Source organism: Echinops telfairi, unplaced genomic scaffold (assembly GCF_000313985.2).
Source record: "Echinops telfairi isolate 266 unplaced genomic scaffold, ASM31398v2 ScPeMD7_23;HRSCAF=83, whole genome shotgun sequence".
In the NCBI taxonomy this organism is placed as follows: Eukaryota; Metazoa; Chordata; class Mammalia; order Afrosoricida; family Tenrecidae; genus Echinops; species Echinops telfairi.
Genome location: NW_022103920.1, coordinates 45785573 through 45801704, shown reverse-complemented (window position 1 = coordinate 45801704; position 16132 = coordinate 45785573). Strand labels below are relative to the sequence as shown.

Sequence of the window (16132 nt, the reverse complement as noted above, 5' to 3'; positions counted from 1 at the left end):
GTGTTCTTGCAGTGAGGGAGTACTTGAGTGGAGGCCCAATGTCCTTCTGCTACCTTAATACTAAACCTATAAATATAGGCTCACAGATCTATTTCCCCATCCTCATATAAATATATTTGCATATGTACATGTCTTTATTTAGCCCTTTGCCTGCCAGCTCTTTCCTCTATTTCCCTTGATTTTCCTCCTGTCCACTATCATGCTCAGTCCCCTTTACATATTATTTCTGTCTCTTCCCCTATTTATAGCAATCTTATAAAACATTCCTGCCAGTTTTTGTCTATTGTATCACTTTTTTCCAGTAACTTTACTTGATTTTATTAACCAAATCTTTTGCTTCTTTGTTTTAAATATCTATCATAATTTTTATCCTTAATTTTATTCTTTATTTTAATCCTTAATTTTCTTCATTTCTTTAGTTTTACCTTTAAAGGCTTTTTCATTATTTTTCTAGTTTAAACATTCCTAATTGATTTTCATTCATCCTAATTGTAAAAGCAAAGCTTTTTTCTCAATATTTATAAATACTATGCCCATTATCATAAATCCAGCAACATTTGATTTATTATAAATAATTATATTATAGTCATTCATGATTTCATTCATTCAATATTCACTTAATACATGTTTTCTCAAATTTTGCAATATCTGTCTTCCCAACTTTATTCCTACCAGTGTTTTAATTTATATATTTTGGAGAACATAGAGTGTCAATTAAAAATAAAAATACAGAAACAAAAACAAAAACAACAACAACAAAAATCAGGTTGTTGTATTTGGACTAAATAATTAATATAAACCAATCTCCTTTTTCAGAAGCATATTGAAACCTAAATTCCTGAGGGAGGCTGAATATTCACTTACTGAAAAATATAACAAGAAATGTTCAGGATATTTGTTCTCTTACTACTACTAGCATAGCAGATATGTGTTATATTCAATTTGACATCATAACGAATGTAAATACAATGATATCAATCCTTAAATATTTTAATTATTGCCATTTCTTCATAATCATTGTATAATGAATGATATTCCCAAGGAAAAAGCAGAGCTTGCAGAAGACAAAAATCCAAGCTATTTTAAAGTTATTTTTTCCAGACAGAGATAAGGGTTCCATGCACTTCTGACAAGTATGAAGTCAAGCAATTCCCCAACACTTCTTCTAAGAGAGCACCTCAGTTAGGGCGACAAGTTCCTCATTCATTCCAGTGATGCTGGTATTTATTTGAAGCAGATGAATGTAAATAAATTTCTTTCAATATTCTGAACTAGTAATCCTTCAATAACAAGCACCACCATACTTTGGAAGGAAAAAAGGACATTTATGTTGCAGAACTATGAGTTAGTTTGTTAGCATTTAGTATATAAGGAATACTTTAAATTACTTTAAAAACCTAATGGGATTTCTATTGGCAATCATTTGCATATATGCTCATGATGTTTATTGCAGTTCTATAATTTTAATGCTAAATTTTCACTACAAAAATAGCTTTTGTAGATAGGCTAATTTTAATTTGGGGGCAAAATAACATTTGGGGAAATTATTGGATCCCAAATTTCAGTCAAAATTGAAAGTTAAAAATAAATACTTCTAACGAGTAATTATCATATAAAATTATAGAAGTTAGCAGGCTCTGCTAAAATTTACAATATAATATTTTCTTCATTAAATGCTATTTCATGCTTTAACTCTAAAATATGGGTAATTAAATTCATTTGCATGAATATTTCCAAAACTTAAAATACAGATTTCATTGTATATGTCTCCTACTATCTAAAATCTGATTGAGATAAAATATTTGAAAGTCACTTAATTAAAAGTACATTTACTGTTTTTAACTACTTCTAGGTTTTTGTTCTTCTACTGCTCTTTGGTTGTAGGAGCTGGTAGCCTAGTAGGTTTCTCATTGGGCTGCTAACTACAATATCAGCAGTTTGAAATCACCAACTGCTCCACAGAAAAAAGATAAGGTTTTCTTCCATCCTTAGGTGCTGAAGGGATCAGGTATCAGGGATCAAAGAACAAAATATCATATCATTGTGAATGAGGGGGAGTGCAGAGTGGGGACCCACAGCTCATCTGTAGGTAACTGGACATCCCCTTACAGAAGAGTATTGGTGAAGGGAGACAATGGACAGTGTAAGATATGACAAAATAATTTATAAATTATCAAGGGTTCATGAGGTAGGGGGAGTGGAGAGGGAGGGGGGAAATGAGGAGCTGATACCAAGGGCTCAAGTAGAAAGCAAATGTTTTGAGAATGATGATGGCAACAAATGCACAAATGTGCTTGACGCAATGGACGTATGTATGGATCGTGATAAGAGTTGTATGAGCCCCCAGTAAAATGATTTTTTTAATTAAAAAAAAAAAGACTTGGCGGGAAGGGGTGGGTGGGGAAGGAACATCCGCAGGATCCCAAGGCTAGACTCGAGTGCCCGCCCCACCCTGGCCTCCAGACACCTACCTGGTTGGCCCTGCCCAGCCATGACCAAGGCTGTCCTCATTTTCCAACATCTCCAAGTTCTACCAGCGCTACAGTGAAGACAGAATAACAAACCATCAGGGAGACATTCCATTTGGTATCGAAGAGAGAGGAAAATGTTTGTAATTTCCTCGAAGGATTGTTAATAGGAGGACAACAAACTGATATATAGACATTATGCAACACTATATTTTGTCTTCTGTGTGGATTCTTCAGAAAATGAACTTGACATTTTAGATCTAATTCAAGTATTCGTGGAAACATTAGACAAGTGTTTTGAAAATGTTTGTGAACTTGATTTAATTTTCCATGTAGATAAGGTACACAATATTCTGGCAGCAATGGTGATGAGGGGAATGGTTTTAGAGACCAACATGAAGGAGATTGTTACCACATTGATGCACAAAGTAAACTGGACAAATCTGAGGCTGACTTAGCAGGAGCTCCAACCTGTGCTGTGTCAGCTGTAAAGAATATGAATCTTCCTGAGATCCCAAGAAATAGTAACAATGGTGACATCAGTATCAAAGTGCCAGACCTACCCTCTTTTAACTAAAAAAATTAAAAGGTTACTACTCCCAGGTACAATCCTGGGGGGAAAGTCATCCAACTTTACCATGCAGTTGTTTACCAAAAGTAGAGGAGGAGAGTCTTAAATTTTGCTCTTGGATTTAAGTCAAGGTACTGTATAGCAGTTGTACAAAATCAGTATGTGAAATTCAATGGTGCTTTTCTTGCTCCCTGATTTTAAAGAAATTGTCTAGTTTGTGTTTGTGTTATTGTTTTTCCTTTTCTAAACTGCATTCCTATGGCCACCTAAAGGCATGACTCTATGTATTGGCTATTCCAGTATTTTGAAAATTGATTGAGATAGTTCCATAATTATTTACAACCCAAAAGGTTGGTGTTTTTTATGGATCACAAGTACAGCATTCCTGAACTCCTTCTGCTACTCGTCATCATTGTTATTTAAAGACCGGAGGATGTACTGCATGAAAACATTATGACCTTTTCTCTTTGTTTAAGTAAACTCCTAGGCAACTGGACTATAAAAAATAATGATAAAAAAGACTTAACAAATGGGCCTCTGTGTGTTTAAAAAAAAACAAAAACAAAACAAAACAACAACAAAAAAGTTATAGTCTTTGGAACCCACAGATGCAATTCTACACTCTCCTATAGAGTTGCTATGAGCCAGAATTGACTGGGTGGCAGGCTGTTTGCAAATTTTGAAAGTGGTAATGGCCAACATAGAATATTATTTTAAATAAGATGCATTCACTTTTGAAGGAGCCATGAGAGGAGCACTGTGTCTCGTGTCATGTATCTGTCTAGGACAGTGCGCAAACGTCTGTCCTAGCTGGTTCTCATAAACTGCTTCCTTACTGCAAATGGTAAGGAATCTGGGGGAGCAGCTGCAAACATTGTTTCTCCAGTAGAAAGTAAACAGGACCAGTACAGGCTGAGATACAGAACTCACTCTCAAGGCTATGAGAAACTCAAGTGTGGGCGTAGCAAACTTGTCTGGGAACACGGCCAGTATTTAGTACATAAAAATGAAGTGCTGCAGTCTGTCAGGGCTGCGGTTTGTACCGTCTGTCCGTGTCTATTTTGTGCTGCAGTCCTGCATTGTCTCTGTGTGTATGTCTGTTTGGTTCCATGTTCATTCTCCCTGCTCCAGAAGCCGTGGCATTGCACTTTGAATCTTCATACTGTTACAGTGCTTATTACCAGAAGTATATATACATACATATATACACATATCCCTATATTTATATATATGCACTTGAACTACAAATTCTGTTCCAACACTATGTTACTGTGAATAAAGAAATACAACATTTTCCCTCATTCAAGTAGTAAGGACGTAAAGCTATTTTAAGAAACAAGATTTTAATAATGTCATGATGATCCACCCACTTAGAAGAGTAATGTTCCCAATTCCAGAATATGAAAGGAGCCTAGATTTTGTTAACACCATTCTGTTAATCTCTGACTGTTCATTTTGTCTTGTCTGTAGGTGACCTAAACAGTTCTATTTTTATTACATTTTTAAATTTAATGCTATAGATACTTTAGAATGTGTGCCTATGATACAGAGAAGCAAATATCTATCTAAAATAGAGAGGGGCACTTGGAAAATGAGTTAATCTTCAGTATAGCAGAAAAGATAGCCATCCCTAGTTACCATTTAAATTAAAAGGCTCTTTTTTATTATATTTTTAGTAACTTAACAATTATTTTATATTTTGGAACATTATTTGGACTATAGTTGGGAAATCTTTTTCTTTTTAAAATATGTTTAAATTAACTTCCAGCAATAAGGTTGTATTATAAGCCATACCTGTCTGTTGGTTCATCTTACTACGATGGCCTGTGTGTTGCTATGATGCTGCAAACTGTGTCATTGGTATTTCAAATGCCAGCAGGGTCACAGAAAAAGACAGGTTTAAATGGGGCATCCAGACTAAGAACAGACGTTGACGAAGGAATCAGTAGCCACTGAAACTTTATGTGTAGTAAGGAAGCATTATCATCTCCTGAAGACCTACTGGAAGCAGAACATTATCAGAGATCGTACCAGAGGATGGGCCCCTTGAATCAAACGGCAATAAAAATGTGGCTGCAAAGGAGCTGCATTCTCAGATGACAGTCAACCATGTTGAATGGGCGGCAATACAGCCTGTGGTAGTAGAGCCTGAGAATCTTCATTTCTGATGAAGCACACCTCAAGGTAAGAAGAAACGACTACAAAAATCTACTAATAAATGGAACTTGGAATATACAAAGTATGAATGTAGGACTATTGGAATTTGAAATGAAATGAAATGTATAAAGATGGATATCCTAGGCATGAGTGAGCTGAAAAGGATGGGTTTTGGCCATTTCAAATCAGAAAATCATATGATTTACTACGTTGGGAATGACACAATAAATACAAATGCCTTTAAGTTCATTGTCAAAAGGGACATGGCAAAATCAATCATGAAGAACAATGCTGTCTGTGATAAAACCGTATCTATCCACCTTCAATGAAGTTCAATCGATATAACTATTATTCAAATTTATGCATCAACCACAAAAGCTAGTAATGAAAAAATTGAAGAATTCTACCAGAGTCTAGTTGGAAATTGATCGAGCATGCGATCAAAATGCATTAATAATTATTGGCAACTTGGTGATGGGGATTCAAAGACAAAGGAACAATAGTTGGAAAATATGGACTTGGTTATAGAAATGATGCAGGAGGTCATAGAATTTTGCAAGACCAATGACTTGTTCATAGCAAGTACATTTTCTTAACAACACAAAAGGCGCCTATATGCATGGAATTCTCCAGATGGACTGAAGCGTCCCTTGCCCCCGCCAGCAACAGCGAAGGGAAGGAAAGCTGTTTCGTGGTTTATCTCTCAGACACGTGTGGCCTAAAGATTTTGTTTTAATGATTGGGAATTGTGAGACTGACACGCATGCCCCACATTCTGTTGTCAACAGTTACAACCAGGACCCAGGCCAGGGACTGACTATTGGACAGATTGTCAATTGCTCATACATAAGTTCAGGTACAAGCTGAAGAAAATTTAAACAAGTCCACAAGTGCAAAAATACAAGCTTGAGTCTACGTCACCTGAATGTTGAGAACATCTTAAGCACAGAATGAATGCGCTGAATACAAAGGACAGACCCGAGGAACTGTGTGGCTATCAAGAACATCGATCATTAGGAAAGCCAAAGATCATAAAAAACAACAACAAGAAAATGTCAAAGTAATTGCCAGAAGAGATTCTGAAAATTGCTTTTAATCATAGAGTAGCTATTGCAAATGGAAGAAATGATGAAGTCAGAGAATTAAAGAGAAAAAAGTCAAGTCTTGAGTTGAAATACTGAAAGATTCTGTGGGCAAATTATTGAATGCAGAAAGCACCAAAGCAGATAGATTACACAGAATCATTGTGTCAACAAGAACTAGTTGATATTCCACCATTTCCAGAGATAGAAAATGAACAAGAACCAGTGGTGCTGAAGGAAGAAGTTCAAGCTGCACTGAAAGAATTAGTCAAACATTATGCTTCAGATATTAATGGAATCATGATTGAAATGTTTCAGCAAGTTGATGAAGCTCTGGAGCAATCATTTATCTATGCCAGGAAATTTGGAAGATGGTAAACTTGACCAACTGATTGAAAGAGATCCATATGTGTACCCATTCCAAAGAATGGTGACCCAACAGAAGGCTTTACCTACGGAAAAATATCACTGATACCAGTTAAAAGTGAAATTTTACTTAATATCATTCAACAATGGCTCTTGCAGTACATTGACAGGGAGTTGCCAGAGGTTCCAGCTGGATTCATAAGAAGGCTTGGATCAAGGGATATCATTGCTGATGTCGGATGGATCTTGCCTGAAAGCTGGGAATGCCAGACAGATATTTACTTGTGCTTTATTGACTACACCAAGGCATTCGACTTGGTGGCTCATAACCTTGAGAAGAATGGGGATTCCAGAGCACGTCTTCGCACTCATGCTGAACTTATGCATTGGTCAAGAGGCTGTTATGTGAACAGGGAACAATGCCTGGTTTAAAATTAGGAAAGGTATATGACAGGGTTGTATCCTCTTACCATTCAGTTTTTATGCTGAGCAAATCATGAGAGAAGCGAGATTATATGAAGAAGAAAAGGGCACCAGAATTGGAGGAAAGGTTATTAACAAATTGCAATATGCAACTGACACAACCTTGCTTAATGAAGGTGAAGAGAACTTGAAGTACTTGATAATGAACATCAAGGATTACAGCTTTCAGTATGGCTCACAACTCAATGGAAAGACCAAAATCCTCACAACTGAACCAATAGGGTAAATGATAAATGGAGATAAGATTAAATTGCCATCGGTTTTGTCTTACTTGGATCCATTATCAATACTCACGGAAGAAGCAGTCAAGAGATCAAAAGACATATTTCATCAGCTAAATCTACTGCATAAGATGTCTTGAATGCATAAGCATATTGAAAAGTATGGATGACTAAAGTGTACCTGACTGAGCCGTGGTGTTCTCCATATGTGGAATTTAGATATTGAATCATTGATGCATTTGAATTGTGGTGCTGGCAAAGAATATTTTAAGTACATGGACTGCTAAAAGGACAAGCCAATCTTTCTTGGTAGAAATACAGTCAGAATGCATCTTAGAGGCAAGATGGGGAGAATTTGTCTTATATACTGTCAACAGGTTATCAGGAGAAAGCAGAACGAGGAGAAGGACATCATGCTTGGTAAGGTAGCGGGGCAGAAAAATAGAAGAACTCTCTCAAGGAGATGGATTGATACAGCTGCTCCACAATGGGATCAAACATAACAACAGTTGTGTGGAGGGGAAGGACTGAGTAGTCTTTCACTCTGTGCGCTAGGGTCGCTGTGGGTCAGAACTGACTCAATGGTAACTAACAACAACATGAGCCCCAAGCCGGCATGAATATTTGTTTTATTCACTGATGTATCACAAGTGCCCAGCATTGTTCTTGGCTTTTGGTAGGCACTGAAGCGTATTTTTTAGATACATTAATGTATAATATATTACAATTTAGATTGGGGTTCTATGCATCAAAGTGAGAATGATGTGTATATCTTTCTATAGACTTTCTGATTTTTTATTTGTCTTTATCAGGTATCAGATGTTCCTTCTTTTCCTTTCTCCATTTAGAAAACCTTGAATTGAAATGCAATCACTGTGTATGTTTAATGTTGGCTTAATAAAAGCAATGGGGACTAATATACTCTCAGATATAATCTTGATTACATGTATAATTTTCCAAAGTACTTAGAGAGATTGTATTTTTACAAGTATATTTATGAGCTATATAGGTCATAATAACCTAAAAATATTGAAAGATATTTGGAATATTGCACATTAGCTTTTGAGTATATCCCACCTGAATTCAGAGAACATTTCAAGAATACATTTGATGCATTGGACACTAGTGACTGAATATAAGACAAGTTGTGGTAAAACAACAAGTACTTCATATAGGAAGAACCCAAAAGGCCATTAAAGAGAACAGGAAAGAAAAGAACAAAATGGATGTCAGAAGAGAATCTGAGCCTTGCTCTTGAATGCATACTAGCTAAGTGAATGAAATCAACTACCAAGTAAAAGAACTGAACAGTAAATGTGAAGGATAGTTCTAGAAATAAAGTAAAGCTTGGAAATGTGTGTGTGTGGGGGTGGGGTGGGGGTGGAGTTAAAAAATGCAAACATGCTCAGCGTAACTCAAGCAGGAAGAACTGAAGAAAAACTTCAGGTTCAAGTTGAAATATTGAAGACTCCTGGACAAACTATGGAATGTTGCACAAAGCATCAAAAAGATGGAAGGAACACCAAAAGAATGATTAGACAGTCAACCATTTTAGAGATAGCATATGATTAAGAACTCTGAGCATTGAAAGAAAAAGTCTATGCGTCACTGAGGCGCTAGCACAAAGCATAGGATGTCTTCAGGAACTGGCCAAATACCAATGGAAATACTTTAAAAACTGCACCAGCACTGGAAGCCCTCATTGGTCAATGCCAATCAATTTTGAAGACAGCTAATTGACCAACCAATAAGAAGAGATTTATATTTTGTACCCATTCAAAACAAAAGGCACACCCAACATAATGTGGAAATCGTTGAATAATCATTAATATTACATGCAAGTAAAATTTTGTTGAAGATAATTAAACAGTAGTTGTTACAGTACATTGATAGGGAACTGTCAGGAATTAAAGCTGGATTCCATATAGAATATGAAATAAGGGATATCATTGTTGACATCAGATGGATCCTAGGTGAAAACAGAGAATACTAGAAAAAGAAATTGACTTGTGTTAGGGCCACATCATGGAACAACCTTAATCTCCAAATGCCTAAGGGTCCTGGTCCAGCCAAGTTGACACAAGACCTATCATGGTACCCTAAGTTAGAAAAAGCTTACTACATGTATGTGACCCTTCTCTCTTGACGAAGATGTGGCTGAAAACCAACTGGCTTAACACTGATAGAAGAAATACTGAAAACATTAAAAAAAACTTTGGATAATTAAATCATTTCTAAATAATTAGAAAACAAATTAGGTTTGCAGCAGAGATGAGAAAAATAGTGACCTTGTATGACATTTGTGTTGTAGCAGGTGCTATCTTTGATAAATTATACTTGTAAATCAGAGCTAATGTAGTATGATCCCTACTGACACATAAAATATAAGTGCTCTGATGAACTTCACAAATGTCAAACAGCAGGTGCATGTCTTGGCAATTAGAATTCATTATTTTTTAACCTACAAAGGTGGAAATTAGGCATAACACAATTACTGGACACACTGTAAATTTATGTAAAGTTGTATAGTTAAGGTATTTCATGCTTTCATCATAAAAATAGACCCTTCTGCAATTAAACTGGCCCTTCTACAATTAAAAGGAAATTTCCTTGGGAGTGTGACCCAGTCCTATTGAAGCAGCCTCTGTGAGAAGGCTCGGCTCTCCTTGCTGGTGTACATCCTACGTCTTTGCGTTGGACCCCTGGGTCTTTGTACTTGAGCAAATGGCACATCATATTGCCTGCCAATATTGGATTCATCAACTCTGCAGTCACCAACCTGACCTGCTGACCTTGAAGTCATCTGCCTCCACCAACCAACCTCCTGGTGCATCAGCCATGGCAGAAACATGAGGCAAAAAACGCCTCCAGCCTACCGCCAGGATCACGCTGGATTCACTTGCTTCTATAACTATGGGAATCATTTTCTTGATATACATTTCTTTCTTTATAGACACATATAAGCGCCACTGGTTTTGTTTCTCTAAGCAGTGGTTCTCAACCTTCAGAATACCGCGACCCTTTAATACAATTCCTTACGTTGTGGTGACCCCCCAACTATAAAAGTATTTTCATTGCTACTTCATAACTGTAATTTTGCTACTGTTATGAATAGGGTGACTCCTGTGAAAGGGTCATTCCACCACCAAAGGGGTCGAGAACAGGTTGAGAACCACTGCTCTAAAGAACCCAGTCCAACAGATATATGAGGGGGTACCCTCCCAAAATATTTTTTCCTCAATGATATGTATTAAAATTTTTTTACAAAACAACTTTTTCACCTTCAAAGTACTCTCCATTACATGTAATACATTTGTCAAATCTGTGATTTCATTCTTGGAAACATTTTTCAGACTCATCTGTTTGAATGGCTGACAGCACCTCCCTCGTTTGTTTGTTTTTTGTCACCTCTTCTACATCATCAAATCATTGTCCTTTCATGCCCCTCTTCATTCAGGGAAACAAGAAGAAGCCACGTGGAGCGAGGTCAGGTGGGGAAAGTGTGTGGGGCAAGAGAGACACATTGTTTTTGGCCAAAAACCAGGGCACTGAGATGGCTGCATGAGCAGGTGCATTGTCATGGTGGCAAAACCAGGTCCCCATCTGCCATAAATCAGACCTTTTTTGTTGCACACTATTAATTGCAATCATTTCAGAACCTCTGAATAGGAAGCTTGCTTAACCGTCTGACCTGATGCAACAAACTCCAAATGCATTATCCACTTCACATCAATGCAATTGTCCATGTTCTTAAAACTTCTTCTAGTAAGCCCTCACGATTGTCCTGCATCCTTTGAGAAAATCTATCAAGATTACCTCTTTGCCGTTCCAAAATATAGTCACCATATTCTTCTGACCTGACCTCTCTGCCTTACATTTACTGGTCCAGCGGATGCTCTAAGTAGCCACTGCTTGGATTGCCACCCTTTTTTTGACGGCTCCCCAAGGATCCCAAGTCAAGTGAAGACGTGTTTGACTGGATGATTGCATAGACATGTTTAAGCATGTTTGGGATGAACCCACTGGAGGAAGATGGGACTTTCCAGTGCTGTCCCACAGTCGTGGAAACCCACACGGAAGTTCTGCCCTGTTCTATCAGGTCACTGTGAGTCACCATCTACTCAATGGCAGTGACTTTTTTAAAAAAAAATAACTGGATCCCTAGCAGTAATTCTTTTTGACTTCTCCTTAGAAAAGGGGAAAAAATTAACAAATGAAATTCATGAGTCATCTTTCTTTGACAGAAGGGCCCAGGTGCTGCTGTGGGTTATTTGGCTACTAACTGCAAGGTCAATGGTTTGAATCCACCAACCACTCAGTGGAAAAAAATCAGGCTGTCTGCTCCCATAAAGACTTAACCAAAGAAACCCACTCATTGCCATCGAGCTGATTCCAAGACACAGACAACATGGGAGACAGAGAAGAACTGTCCCTGTGCATTGCAGAGTAGGCAGCCTCATTTTTCTCATGCTGGTTCGGAAGTGCTCTTTACTGTGGCTAGCAGCCTAAAGTGTAACCCACTGAGCTACCGTGTCTCACAGACCCCAACATGGAGTCCTCCGCAGTCCTCATAGGGTCGCTAGAGGTTGAAATTTACACTATTGTGGTGTGTTTGGTTTGGTGTGGCTCTATTTGTTGAAGACATGCTAATAAATAAATGTAATAAAAATTGAAAAATGTTATAGTCAATCTTATCCTACTAACATGGCTCATTATTTTCACAACTATTCCAAAGGAATAAGTTTAATGATATTGGTTTTGTTATGCTATTTTTTGTTATATGTGCTTTTGGATAAATTGTAGTTCAACACTAAGCTATATTTTTGGAGTTTAAGCTTACTAAATTGAATATTAACTATCTTGAATTTAAAACAGAGGCATAATTTTTCATGTTTTTCATGATGGATGCCTTGGAAAGATTTACATGGAGAGAGATAAACACAGCTATTATTTATTTCCAATTAACCATGAAATAAATAAAAGGCATATAAATGATTGATTTCTTTAAAAAGTGAGTGAGTAATCAGGCAAAAGAAATGGCCTATGTTCATAGAGTAAAATCTAAGAGGATGATTGTGTCAGTAGAAATTATTAGAGTCCTTAAATTATTAGAGAGTGGCTCCTAGGTAAGGACAGAAAGGTAGGCATTTTTGATAATAACAACCATTTGAGAGTAAAACCATTCTAATAATATTTTCTGAAATAGGAAAATGTTTTATTCCTCTATAAACAGACTATTCATTATCACTTGTTCTGCATGAAACTTATAAACACACATATATATGTATAGAGGTATAAAGCTTATTTTAATTGAGAAAGCTTTCAAAGGTTGCATTAATTCAGCCAAGATTTCAGTCATCTGTAGCATCACCAGATTTCTACAATCCATTTGTTTAAAATTTGTTCAATTTATGCTAACAGTTGAGTGATTAATTAATTTTGGAGGAAATTTTAATGATCATTATGTCTGCAGTCTAAAGAATAAAAAGATCTCAAGTGCACAAATGTATTTTTTAAGCCTATCTTAATAAAAGCTGGACTGTATTGTGGAAGCAATATATTTCTACTCTATTTAATCTTTTGGCCTTTAGTTTCCTTTATCTTTGTGTTTAGAAGTGTTCTCTAGAGAAACAAAACTATAACACTTATGATTAGATAGATAGATGATAGATAGATAGATAGATAGATAGATAGATAGATAGATAGATAGATAGATAGATAGATAGATAGGGTTATACAGCAAGAAGGAATATAACAGCTAATTAGTCCACACAGCAATACAGAGGGTTCAGTTCAACTCACTTCTGTGGAACAGTTAATGTACTGGAAGTTGTCAATTCATGTGGGCTGATGGGTCCAAGGTCAAGGAATCAGACAGCAAAGTCCTCTTGGGGGCAAGGCCAGCAGAGTTTTCCCACAGGAAACAAGCAGCAGGGTGGGTCACCAACAGTCAGTAGCTCAAGAGCTTAGCAAAGTGGACCCGATGGGATATCAAACTCAAGCAATGCAAGGTGACAGGATCCACCAGCCTCAAGCTTAAGCAGTGTATGCACGAGCAGAGGAAGCACGTCTTGAAGGGGTCTCAAGTTCTAGCAACATGATTCGTGGGCTGGGCTGGCCGACCACACAGGAAGTGTAGCTCACAGGTTGAGGCAGAGAACTAGCTACAGCAGCAGCAGGAATACTCTAGCACCCTCCAATCACCAGAGAGGAAGAGAGAGGGGGATAGGCCTTACAGAGCCATTTAGCTCTTTGCCCTTCAATCAAACTACGGCTTGATTAATCCCACATGTTCCTGTTGACCAGGTTGGCTCAATAAACCTATCACAATCCCTAAATTGGACAATGAATACAGAAGACAGAAGAAGAATTGATGCCTTTAAATGATAGTTGAGTTAGGCTGAGTTGACTAGAGAAACAAATCCAGTGACACTCATAAATATGTAAGAAAGAGCTTTATATCAAGGAATAAGTATATCAAGCAAACATCCAAGTCCAGTCCAACTCAAGTCCACAAATCTAATACTAGTCCACAAGTCCTTCTTTAGATTCACAGAGCCACTTGCAATGATGCAAAATGCAGGAAGATCACAGGCTAATGGGTGGAAAGTCTTGTGGATCCAATGGTGGTGGTTCTGGCAGCTCTCGGTGACTTGACAGCAGGATGTTGAAGGCAGAGGGGGGGGGTGGTTCCCAGGATCCTCCTTATGAGGAGGACACACCCACAAGGAGGCACCATCAAGCAGTGACCTGATTGACAGGCTAGACTCCACTGGTATACTTTTATATCTTCAAGTTGACATGAAATTATGTAGCTACCACAATGGCGTTGGCAAAAAATATTGAAAGTACTGTGAACTTCCAGAAAAACAAATGAATCTGTCTTGAAAGAAGCACAACCAGAATGCTTTTAAAAGTAAGGATGATGAGACTTCGTCTCATATACTTTGTTTTCAGGAGATACCAATCACTAGAAAAGGACACCATACTTGGTAAAGGGTCAGTTTATAAAAAACTAAAAGACCGTCACCAAGCACCAAGTTGGAATGGCTCCAGCAGGCTGAGATTTCACCATTGTGAGGATGTGCAGAACTGAGCAGTGCTTTGTCCTATTGTACACCGGGCCATCAGGAATTGGAACTGACTTGATAGCATGTAGCGAGCACAATCCCTTAAGCCTATATCAGGCTTGGAGCAGAGAGAAAAAAAAAAAAAGCATGCAATGTCATCCATTTTATATCCACTATTTTGAGCATGACTTTCCATGGGGCTTTTTTATATCATGTTGGTTAGCCAGCAGGACTTGTCCCTCTGGATACAAAAACCCAAACTCACTGCCATCGAGTTGATGCAGATTCATAGTGATCCTATAGGACAGGAAGTAACTGCCCCCTGTGAGTTTCTGAGACTTTAACTGTTTGCTGGAGTGGAAATCCCTGTCTTTGTCCCTGGGAGGGAGTAGTCATTTTAAACTGCTGACCCTGTGGATCACAGCCCAACGTGGAACTACTGCACCACTAGTGCTCCTTTTCCCCTGGGTAAAATAGTTAAATAGATACAAAGAACACCGAAAGGATCCTTAGGTTGACTAAGAGACATTTTAATATTTGAAGACATTTTAATATTAATAATTGACTGTAAGAAAATCTTGTGTACATAAGATAGTTGCAAATTATATACAGCATAAAGTGTAAGTAGAAATGATGTGTAGGCTCTACAGGCAATGAAGTTCAGCTACAAACTTTTACATGGATTTTCAAAGGAGATCAGAGTTTTAAAAACTTCACCTAATTTACATAGGGTAATACTTCAATTAGCTTGGTTCGATACCAAAACAAATCTGAGATGATTTGCAGTAAAACAATGATACAAAATTCCCTTACATATAGTTTACCATTTGGATCCAGAAAATCTTAAGATCATTCTTTTAAATGTATTCAGCTTTCATATTCTTTGATTTATACTGTCAAAAAAAATCACCATTTCCTTTGACTATACAATAGATTCATTTGGGAAATTCAGATTAAAGGACAAATCACACCATTACATTAAATAATCAGGACTATTTTCAGAAAGGAAAGAGAGAATTGACCTAATTTCCTACTTAGATAGCTAGACAATTAGCACTTTGAACATAATTTAGGCTTATTTTCTTTTAAAGTATATCCCAAGGTTCATAATGTGGTCCAAATTATTTTTTCATTTTATTTTCCAATTTTCTGGATAAATGAGTCATTACTCTAGCACACTCCAATGGTATGGCAACCATGTAATTTAGTTTCCAAACTGTAACACTTAATGACAGTGAAATGGAGCAATATTAATAATTATCATCAGGCAACATGACTTACACTGGGAATGTTCCCAAAAAATCAAGGCTATCCAAGGGTGATGCATGTGTTTTGTTTTGTTTCCCTAATTCATTATAAACTCATGGAACTCTGCATATAATGTGTATCAATATATCACAACCATTCTTTTAGCTGATCCAATTTTTTTCTGTAGTCACCAATAATTCCTTCTAGTTAGACCCTGTGTCCTTTTGAGATGATCCCTGTTGCTTTGAAAGGCTGCTTTACTTTGCTTTTCTTTAATCTTTGTACCATATATTTCTTCCTACAGATCTGAAAACAGTAATTCCGCTTTCTCCTTCTATTATTTAGGAATCCCATTTAGTGAGGAATGATCTTGAGCATAAGATTAATTCATAAAATGACCGTTTAGTTGGGCAAGGTGTTCTTGTATTAGGGGAGTACGCATGAGGAGGCCCAATGTCCACCTGCC

General features: G+C 37.2%; 1 pseudogene; it reads left to right on the top strand.

The window, feature by feature from the left end:
- Positions 1-3045, top strand: part of LOC101640888 — a 102038-nt pseudogene extending 98993 nt beyond the window's left edge.
- The last annotated feature ends 13087 nt before the right edge of the window (positions 3046-16132 follow it).